This window comes from Dermochelys coriacea, chromosome 7, assembly GCF_009764565.3.
Source record: "Dermochelys coriacea isolate rDerCor1 chromosome 7, rDerCor1.pri.v4, whole genome shotgun sequence".
NCBI lineage: Eukaryota > Metazoa > Chordata > Testudines > Dermochelyidae > Dermochelys > Dermochelys coriacea.
Window position 1 is genome coordinate 39,356,743 of NC_050074.1, and position 12,132 is coordinate 39,368,874.

The following is a 12,132-nucleotide window of genomic DNA, read 5'->3' on the forward strand; positions in this document are numbered from 1 at the left end:
GGTGTCCTATCTGATAAAAATGTCACCTGGTAGCCAAGCTATAAGTACAGGTAGATGTTGGCTAAGCCTTGCAAATGGTCAAATATCCAAGGTGGTTTATATGTTTTTGGCACACTGCCCCTTGTATATCAGGGTTTTGAAGAAATATTAAATGGTGCCTAGTTGCAAAAGTTCCACCAAACAGAAAGGTCTAGAATATTACACAGTCCTTTCCTTTTTCTGTGCACTTAGCCCATCATTTAATATAACAACAACTCTTTCTCCTGCTGGAGAATCTGCCTTCTTCATTATGCTCCTTCTCAACATGCTGGTGAGAACCTGTAAGAATGCATGAGTTTTGGAAGCTGTTCTCATCCTGTATAGTTTCCACTGCACTAAATCTGTGCAGCACTGCAGTACATTGGGAGAAATTGGACCCTCAGTAAAGCACATTACTCCCTTGCGCATCCTCTTGAGGACATGCTAGTAGTAGCAGCAAAGCACAAAGGAGGAGCACAAATATTCAACATGAGGTCACTGGCCATCATTCTGCACAATAACCATTCTTCAATTATAAATCTGGTATGAGAGGAATGGGAATGGGGGGCATGCAGAACCTGTGCCAGGGGGAAGATGGGGGAGATACAGGAAATCCCTAAAATAGAGGGGGTGGGAGGATGATACAGAAGGAGCTTGTGGGAGAAAGGAGAGATGAAAGGAGCCATTGTATGTGCAATGGGCTCGGCCTACACAAGCTTCGAAGAGTGTGAGGCCCTGGTAATTCTTAGCAGTTATAAACCTCAGGCCGTGCACGGTTCAGCTTCAAAGTGCCTCTCGCACATGAGCTAGTTAACCCTCACACTATACCTCACAAACGCACATGTGAGAACTAAGACAAGTAGTTATTCCCCCCAAAGAGGCAAATACCCACACATGGCCTCTTGAGGGGTTCAGGGTGGGAACACACAGGCTTCAGTTCTCTGAGGCAGAGCACAGGCTCAGCTCTGTGTTCTCACTCCACTGCTGGGAAGAGAAAGACTGGTGTAAAAATTCAACTGTGCTTCCTACAGCCGCGCTCTGTTCACAAGAAAGCTGAATAAAGGAAACTGCAAGGACAATATGTTCTCCAAATAAGCATCACTTTTGCTGCCTTCTTTACAAATAAGGATGCATTGCCATTGTTCCTGAATCAGCCACTTGTCATTTTCACAAGTGTAGGGTGTTAACTCAGGTTTCCTGGCCAAGTTCTAATGTGGATATTGACAAGCTGCCTTCCTGAATTTCCCCTTGAAGTTTACAAACAAATCAGCTACAGAAGCATAGTTCCCCCATATTGAAAAATCTGTATAGAAAACAAACATATTGGAAATTAAAATGGGATGCTTTTCTGTTCTTCTTTCCTACTCCTCCTACCTTCCCATAACAACATGTGATATTTATTAAGAATCCACAGTGCCACACTTCACACCAAACAGGAAAAACAACTCCTAGGAGGGTGACAGTAAGAATTTTTCCCTCCTCCTTCAACCTAGTAAATCATCATCATGTAGTCTACAAATACACAATTCAGTAATGGCTACTTTATGGACACGATCACCCCACCTGGTTGGGTAGGTCCATGCATCTTTCTAGAGCAGCTGACCAGGCACTTCAAGTCCTGTACAAGAATGCCAGGTGTCTTACTTGGTTTGTCTGGATCTCTCAAATTTTCATTGACACGAAGCCCCACACATGCCCTGGCCGCAGAACCCCATCACATTCCAATGTCCCTCCCTGAGTGCTGGGAAGTGCAGTGAAGAACTTCCCAGCAGGTTGGTGTCCACCATTAGCATGGGGAGAGGTAGGCATTCCAAATCACTGACACAAGAAGAGGGAGACTGTGAAAAACTTCCTGTCAGGTCCCCCAGCTGGATTAATGAAGAGATTTCTCATTGCAGTTGGGCTTTCAGATACCCTGTGAGCAAAATCAAACCAACCTCCAGCCCCAGTGTATCACTAGTGACCAAAATCTATTAGACTCCCTTTCACAATTCACCCTGGTAATCAAATCAGTCTATCTGCGCATCAATGCACCCCAGCAAGCCAAATTCACTCATCTCCTCCCTTTATTTTTAATGCACCCCAGCAAACACAAACCAATTCAATACACAACCTACCCCAAAAAACTCATTCCCAGTAACCAAAAAACAACTGCCTCCCATCTCAAAAACAAACAAACAAACAAAAAGCCTCACTCCCAAGTGACCAGTACTAATCCAATATTTTCTCCCCCTCCTCAACACATCCCAGTGACCAAAAACAATGCAACGCCCTCCCCACAAAAAATCATCCCCCCGCAACCAAAATCCATTTTTATTCTCCCCCAAGTTATTTGCAGAGTCCTTTTCATGGCCAAGTCCTGGGCTACTTGCTACACTTCACCAGGTCTGAGGGAGAAATCACAGCCTCATCACCCACCCTCCGTCAGCCAGAAGACAAATACTGCTGCAGGGAGCATCCTAAGCCCAGACACCTGGAAAATAATTGAAAATATAATTATGTACCTAGTTGTTAATTGAATGTTTGCACTCCTGAGAGAAGTGAGAAGATTTTTCTATTATTTGTTTTGTAGGTAAAAGAGAAACACACCAGGACCCGATGATACCACATAAAGCTTTGGGAATCGGTGATCCTAGTGCACTGATGTAAGCCCAGGCGCTGGTAGCTATGCCCCTTGTAGAAGTGTTTTTTTTAGTGTGCTGGGAGACTTCTCTCCAAGCCTGTGCTGTGACCACACAAGCCATGTTAAAGCACTATCATGGCAGCGCTTTAGCATTGCCAGTGTACACTAGCCCTTAGAATGGTTCGTTTGCCATGACACTAAGAAAAGTCTCTATGCCAAACCCCCAAACCTGATTTAAAACTTTAATATTGGACAGTGACAGCGTCATGCTAACACTTTGGGGGCTTTTGGCCCATTTACTCCATCTAAATTAATACATCAACGTCCCCTGTCAATACACCTCAGCTAACTGAATCCATTCAGCTCCCCCCACCTCCACTGCCAATGCACCCTGGCAACCACAAGCAATTCATCTCTCCCACAGCAAACGAATGCCAGATTCCAAAAGCAATTCAGCTGTTTCCTCTCAAAAGGCTCACCAGTGACCAAAAAACAAATCAGTGCCCCTCACCTGGTTCCTCCCCAGCTCAGCATGGTGAAAGAATAAAAATTCAACTCTTTCCTCCACCCATTAAAGTACCCCAGTAACCAAACCAAATACAACTCCCCCACCCTAGCAACCCAAACCATTTAAACTTCCCTTAGTGGTTCCCAAGAGCCACAACCAAAGCAATTTCCTCCTATACCCAACATGTCCTAGCAACGAAACCCATTTCAGCTCCCCACCTTACACTCTAGAGTAACAAAAGACAATGCCACTGCCTCTCCCAGCAACCACATCCAATTCATCACCAAAACAGCAAAAACTAATTCAACTTGACACTAAACTGTGAGGAGAGGTAGATACGCTGGAGGGTAGGGACAGGATACAGAGGGCCCTAGACAAATTAGAGGACTGGGCCAAAAGAAATCTGATGAGGTTCAACAAGGACAAGTGCAGAGTCCTGCACTTAGGACGGAAGAATCCCATGCACCGCTACAGACTAGGGACCGAATGGCTAGGCAGCAGTTCTGCAGAAAAGGACCTAGGGGTTACAGTGGATGAGAAGCTGGATATGAGTCAACAGTGTGCCCTTGTTGCTAAGAAGGCCAATGGCATTTTGGGATGTATAAGTAGGGACATTGCAGCAGATCGAGGGACATGATCGTTCCCCTCTATTCGACATTGGTGAGGCCTCATCTGGAGTACTGTGTCCAGTTTTGGGCCCCACACTACAAGAAGGATGTGGAAAAATTGGAAAACGTCCAGTGGAGGGCAACAAAAATGATTAGGGGACTGGAACACATGACTTATGAAGAGAGGCTGAGGGAACTGGGATTGTTTTGTCTGTGGAAGAGAAGAATGAGAGGGGATTTGATAGCTGCTTTCAACTACATGAAAGGGGGTTCCAAAGAGGATGGATCTAGACTGTTCTCAGTGGTAGCAGATGACAGAACAAGGAGTAATGGTCTCAAGTTGCAGTGGGGGAGGTTTAGGTTGGATATTAGGAAAAAAATTTTCATTAGGAGGGTGGTGAAACAGTGGAATGCGTTATCTAGGGAGGTGGTGGAATCTCCTTCCTTAGAAGTTTTTAAGGTCAGGCTTGACAAAGCCCTGGCTGGGATGATTTAGTTGGGGATTGGTCCTGCTTTGAGCAGGGGGTTGGACTAGATGACCTCCAGACATCCCTTCCAACCCTTATATTCTATGATTCTATGAACTTCCCCTCCCACAACAAACAAACAAACAAACAAACAAACAAACAAACAAACAAACAAACAAACAAACAAACAAACAAACCCAGACTCCTACAAAAAGCAACTCATCTAACTCCCTCAAACTCACCCCAATCACAAAAAGGAAATTCACTCTCCCTCTTGTAGCCCATAGAACTAGCTTTAGCATTTATTTTATTTAGCAGTAATACAAGGAACCTACAGGCCTCTATCCTGTAAGACATTGGCTTCAGCAGTTAGCATAAGGCTTGAGGCCTTCGAACTCTGGCCCAGATAAATGGCCTAACGGTAGCCCTTAAGTTTTGGGGACTGAGTTTTAAGGGAGAAGTCTGTCCATAACAACACCAGCAAACCACATGAACATGAGCTAACACCAGCTTTTGGATATCTTAGGATAGAACATCTGCAGAAGTCTGACCACAAGAGTGCCATGGCAATGAATTGACATATATTACAATAAGCTGAGATCATTAATATACTAACTTAGAGAAGACGGACACCCAAAAATAAGCAGGGCGAGGAAATTCAAATAAGGAACAAGCAAGAAACCCCTACTGAATATGCATCGGACATAGTAGCGTCAGCATATAACTTATTATAAAAGTTGTTACCCAACCTGCCTGCAGGAGGAAAGAGAGATGTAACCCTTGGGAGATAACAGGATGATGGCAATGGTGATGATAAGGAAGGCAATGGCTAACATATCAGGTTGTTCTCCAAGGGATGGTGTGAGTAAATGGATGTTTTGATATACATTCTGTATTACGTCTATCTACCTTGCTGGGTTAGAGTGTTTGTGACTTTGCTAAATTTATTAACTATTGTAAATACAGAAGGGTTCCTAAAGTGCAAGTGTTGCAACTGTGCACATCAGGGTTCCCAACTAAACAGTACTTTTAATAAGACAGGGCCTGATCTTGGGACAAGAACCTATCAAACCTCAGAGGGATAACTGTGAATAAAAATGTTGGCATACTGTGGGGCCATGCGGGTACCCATCGCAGTGCCGCTGATTTGAAGGTATACATTGTCCCCAAATGTGAAATAGTTATGGGTGAGGACAAAGTCACAAAGTTGAGCCACCAGGTTAGCCATGACATGTATGCCAACATTTTTATGGCTGACTTAGAACAATGCTTCCTCAGCTCTCGTCCCCTAATGCCCCTACTCTACTTGCGCTACATTGATGACATCTTCATCATCTGGACCCATGGAAAAGAAGCCCTTGAGGAATTCCACCATGATTTCAACAATTTCCATCCCACCATCAACCTCAGCCTGGACCAGTCCACACAAGAGATCCACTTCCTGGACACTACGGTGCTAATAAGTGATGGTGACATAAACACCACCCTATATCGGAAACCTACTGACCGCTATTCCTACCTATATGCCTCTAGCTTTCATCCAGATCACACCATACGATCCATTGTCTACAGCCAAGCTCTACGATATAACCGCATTTGCTCCAACCCCTCAGACAGAGACAAACACCTACAAGATCTCTATCATGCATTCTTACAACTACAATACCCACCTGCTGAAGTGAAGAAATAGATTGACAGAGCCAGAAGAGTACCCAGAAGTCACCTACTACAGGACAGGCCCAACAAAGAAAATAACAGAACGCCACTAGCCATCACCTTCAGTCCCCAACTAAAACCTCTCCAAAGCATCATTAAGAATCTACAACCTATCCTGAAGGATGACCCATCACTCTCACAGATCTTAGGAGACAGGCCAGTCCTTGCTTACAGACAGCCCCCGAACCTGAAGCAAATACTCACCAGCAACCACACACCACACAACAGAACCACTAACCCAGGAACCTATCCTTGCAACAAAGCCCATTGCCAACTCTGTCCACATATCTATTCAGGGGACACCATTATAGGGCCTAATCACATCAGCCACACTCTCAGAGGCTCGTTCACCTGCGCATCTACCAATGTGATATATGTCATCATGTGCCAGCAATGCCCCTCTGCCATGTACATTGGTGAAACTGGACAGTCTCTACGTAAAAGAATAAATGGACACAAATCAGACATCAAGAATTATAACATTCAAAAACCAGTCGGAGAACACTTCAATCTCTCCGGTCACTCGATTACAGACCTGAGAGTGGCTATCCTTCAACAAAAACACTTCAAAAACAGACTCCAACGAGAGACTGCTGAATTGGAATTAATTTGCAAACTGGATACAATTAACTTAGGCTTGAATAGAGACTGGGAGTGGATGGGTCATTACACAAAGTAAAACTATTTCCCCATGTTATTTCTCCCCCCCACCCCACCACCCACTGTTCCTCAAACATTCTTGTTCACTGCTGGAAATGGCCCACCTTGCTTGTCACTATGAAAGGTTTTCCTCCTTCCCCCCCCTCCTGCTGGTGATGGCTCATCTTAAGTGATCACTCTCCTTACAGTGTGTATGATAAAACCCATTGTTTCATGTTCTCTGTGTGTGTATATAAATCTCCCCACTGTATTTTCCACCGAATGCATCCGATGAAGTGAGCTGTAGCTTATGAAAGCTTATGCTCAAATAAATTTGTTAGTCTCTAAGGTGCTACAAGTACTCCTTTTCTTTTTGCGAATACAGACTAACACGGCTGCTACTCTGAAACCTGTGAATTCTTAAGAAATCAATATAATTAATATATGATTCATAAATTTGGCCACATCCCTCTCCCTACTTCTCAGCAGTGATCAAAATCAATTTAACTCTACACTCAATGCACCCCCATAGCACAAACTAATTATTTGGCTCCCCTCCCCCAAAGCATTCTGGTGATGAAAACCACATTGCTTTACCTAAAATGAAGAGACTAGGTGGTATAATCCCCATTCTGTTATTGTTAAGTAACTTTGGCAAGTCACAGACAACCAGGAGCATAACTACAGTGGGAACCCAGTTCTCCTGATTCTCAATCTCCCCTTCTAAACTCTCTAGAATTAACTAGTGTCCCAGATGTTATCAATTACTATTACTAAATCAGAGGCTGAATGCAGATAGACACAACCAAAGCCAGGTATTTTATGCTTCCGTGCTAAGGTCTCAGGATCATGAATTCAAAAAAAAAAAAAAAGGGGGTGCCTCTGTCACTTGAGCTAAAGAAGTATCACCCTCAGGTCTACTTAACATTTGGGCTTTTATTCTCTTTCTGGGCTAGAGAGGGCAAGATAATCACAAAAACTTCAGCAGACCTATCTGGGATACACATTTATATAAGACCCAGTATATTTCCTTTTTAGGAGTTAGCACCTAGTTGTCATGGCAATTCTCTACATCTTTCATTATGGCATCACCTGGCCCACACACAGCTATTGGGGCACTGAGCTCAAGTCAGCGCTCAACTTGTCCTCTGGGAGAGCTGGTTGGCACTGTGGTACTGATTTTGATATGCGAGACTTGGCACACAGACCTTCGAGAGGGTAAGTGAATTTTTTCAGATGGCCAATGTAACACCCCTGTGTAAGTTATATATTCATTGAGTTGTGGTTCCCCAGGGGTCTCAGACCAGTAGTTAGTGAGTGCTTAAAATATTTCTTCTGTCCTTCTCAAGCTACACTATTCCCATATAACACACGAGGAATAAATAAAAGGTTGTAACTTGACATGTTAGGAATTGGAGCAGAACATCCACTGTGATGGTTAGTCCAACTGTAGTACAGTCAGAGTTCTCTGCTCACTGATACATTTTTGACAATAAAATACAAAATCCCATTGACTTTAATCAGATTGTGGCTTTCAGGAAATGTCCACATGGTGGGTATGTGTGGTGGGGCTGTACTACATTTGGAGATTCAGCAGAAATTCTCACTAATTTGGGCTCTGGTGGATAGACTAGGGATTAAGCAAAACTCCTCACTCACTTCAGGCTTTGATTAACTTTGATTTTGGCAGTCATTGACCTCTGAGGTCCTCACTTTATTCATCTTGAAAACAGAGATAATGGTAAGTATTTAAAAAGTTATGTATTAATTATTGTTTGGCATTTTGAGATCCTTAAAAGAAGATATTATGTTATCTAAGGGCCTAATTCAAAACCAGTTGCATTCAATGGAAACCCCTATTGACTACAGTGAACTTTCAATCACACCCTTAGTCCAGACAATGTTATTAATATAAATAGAAAGTGATTTATTTTGTGGCTGATAAATATTGATAAATATCCTCATATCTATCATCACTGAGCCTCTGTTTATCCATCTTTTAAATTGAGATAATATTTACCTACTCCACAGTGTACATTCTGGCTTAATAATTGTTGCCACTTTTAAGAATCTTGGAAGGAAGTTGCTAGCTGAGTGCAGGCACTATGACTTGTATCAAAAAAGTCATTCTTGAAAAGTTGAACATTTAAGGACATTTATCAATATTTCTTTAAATGCACCAACAGTTTTTAAGTTCATATTGGGCTGTGATTGGACTAGTCTCTAGAGAGGGCACTACGATCACAAACACTTGGGTAGGCAGGGCAAGGCTGTATGTGCATTACCCTTTTATGGAGATAAAACCTGGTTGGCAAGGCATTTAACCACACCCCTCATTATGAAGTCCCCTGGCCCAAGCCCAGCTATCAGTGCATTCAGCTCATGACAGTGCTCAGCTTTGTATCAGGAAGAGCTGGTTAGTGGGTTGCTGAATTGCAGCTATTTTAGAAGTTCTGCCCACTCCCTGGGTTAGGGATTTCAAACATACTCATGACGGGACCTAAAGCAGCTCCTAGATGATCCTACAGCAGCACCCTGTGTATTATCCAGTTCTGTGGTGCATGATGGGTACATCTGGGAAAGGACTGGTCAGAGAGCATGTGCTGGAATGCAGCACCTAGGACCGCACATTATGACGTTTCTTTACAGAAGGGCTCTGAGAGAGTTAACAGCCATAGCAAGGCAGAGGAGTTATTTCACTCTTGGTTGAAAATGCTGTTTTTTGATGTATTTCATGGTCACATTAACTGCACTGAAAAAGCAGCTGCTGAGTGGGGTAAAGAAGCTAAGTGCCTTTCCAAGGGCTCTAAGCCTAATTTTGGACTTGTCCTGGAGGAACTAGCAGAACTAGACTCCATTGTCACATTTGCTCGCTGGGAGCTTCTGAAGAGAAGGCCTTTCAATATTTCTGTTGTGTGAGATATGGAAATAGCTTGACTACCATACAAGCCTGCAGAAATCACATCATTGCTGGATAAATTCTTGTCCGTGTCACTTATGAGGTGATAATCACCTGGGGAAAGTCCTTTGAATTTCAATTATAATCCCTTCTGTAGCTAATGACAGGTTTCAGAGTAGCAGCCATGTTAATCTGTATCCGCAAAAAGAAAAGGAGTACTTGTGGCACCTCATAAATAAATAAATAAATAAATAAATTTGTTAGTCTCTAAGGTGCCACAAGTACTCCTTTTCTTTCTCTAGCTAGTTATCAAAGGTTTTTATGTAATACCAAGCATCATAGCATCTACGTATTTTGCCTCTGCAGAGTATAGTGATAATAAAACAAGATGATAGTCATGATGAGGAGAAACATACCCTTTCCTGAGTAGTTTCCTTGCTGATCGGGATTGGGTGGAATTTGGCTGATCATCCACTCTATCCCATAAATTCAACTAACCTAGTTCTTCTTTATTATCCATGGTGGTCCCTCAGAAGTAAACACAGCCCTTTCTGATGCTTTGAAGGAATAAACTGAGAACAAATGAAAGGAGTATTGAGAAAGTACATGAAAAGGAAACTCTCTTACAAAATCATCCACAGCATGGAAAATAGAAAATACACTGATTTAAGTAATTTCTCAACATCTCCAGTGGTGGAACCTCTAGGCAGTTTATTTCTTTTGCCAGAGCATTGCTGTTTAACTCCCTAGAATATTTGACTAATGTCTAGTGTGAATGTCTGTTTTTATGCAGTTAAACTCTCAGTACTCATCAGAAGAGGATGAACTATATGAAATCAGTGCTGGATTCTTGGTAAGAAAAGAGTTTTGCATTATACACATTGTACAGTGTGGGCGGTCGGGGAAGATGAGTGTTAAAGTCACATAGTTAAACCAAAAGTTTCAGAATGGCCCATAGGCCGACAGCTTCACAAATAATCCTGCAGGCAGCTCTTAGTATAAAACATATCATGTCTCCTTCTTAATCTCTTGACTGTTGTGTGGTTGAATGTCTGGGTTCTTCTCAGAGATCCCGTTCCTCAATATTCTTTTTCTAGTTACCTGAAAGATTCATTAAGCCACTTTTTCAATGGGGTTTCCTGTTCAGTATTGGAGTCAGCAATGCTTTAGCTCCTCTACTTTTCACTTTTTTCCTTATAGCACTGTCCCTAAATTGCTGTGGTTATTGATAAATTATTATTAACGGGAACTCACTGCTAATATTTTGTTGTTTCCATTTCATTTAGGATGAAGGCTTCATCAAGGGCCGGACCACATATCCGCAGCAAATTTGCTGCTTCCCTCTGGTCCTTCACTTACTTCTTTTTACCCACTGAAGGCTCCTTATATGCCACGAAGGCTCGTCAATCTCCATTCCACAGGTAATTCTGGGATCAGCTTCCTCCTCACCTGAGTGTCCAGCACTTCAGGGAGCCGAACTCCCACCATTCGGAAAGTGTGGATGCAGTCATTGAAAAAACACTTCCACAGCCAGAGATCTCTATCCTGCCTAGACCCCAGTCAAGTCTGGGTTTAAAATACTCAGGGAGGGCTGAGGCCCTCAGAATTGGACCCACTTTTCAAGTGATGAGGCTCCTCTTCAGAGAGAAGAAAGAAGGGAGTCAGGGACAGAAAATGAAGTACTCTCATCTCCATTGTGATGACAGTTTCACTACCTGTATTTCACTGTAGGCTGTATGGCAGCTCAAGGGAAAGAAGACAATTACAATGATGTCAGTGTCTTTATAAACGCATTTCTACTGTCCAGTCTGCAGAAGGGGCAACTGAGAGTTCCTCTGAAGACCCCAATAATCACTTGTAAGGAGAATATTCCTTAAGATTCAATGCCTCTGAGTAATGTCATGTCTCATCCCTGATCAGATCCTGTAATAGATCCCCAACCTTGGACTGATTTACTAAGATCTAATGGAACAAAGCACATGCTGTGATGGCTGAAGGCCACAGAAAGGTTAGGAAGCCATTAGCGAGAAACACCGGTGAGCCTCTCACCCAATTATGTGATAGGAGAATTTTGGGAGACTTAGGAGCCCAGTTTCCCAAATTGGCTTTGATATTTCTGCCATTTAATAAAATACAGCTTTCTTTTGAAAATGGAAGGAAATTGGATTAACAATGATCTTACTGGGTGGTGGGATCATGTGGTGTTGTCAATATAGATCATGGCATATGGGGAATTGGGAGATACAGGAGGGAAATGCTCTCCTGATGCTAATATTTCCTTTCCATTCATTTTATTTTAGGATGAGTTCTCCCTCCAGGGCCAGTTTAAGCAGTGACCTTTCTTTGCCTGCCCCTGACCTCTCGGAGGCTCGGCTCTTCCTGCATTACAAAGCTTTGCTGGAACAGAGTGGATCTCTGCCTGCGTGCACATGGAGAGGGAGGGGAGGTGGGTAGATATACATATATATACAGGGTTGTGAGTGCAAGTGCATGGAATATGGTTGCCATCTTTCTAAAACTGCACTCCCAAGACCAATTCTCTGCAGTTGTTTTAAGGAAGATCCAGATTCTGTTTCATGTTGGGGTTTGTCTGACCACTAACAGGCCCCAACCATTCTTCCTCACGTTAACATCCTCTTGCAATGCAAACAGTC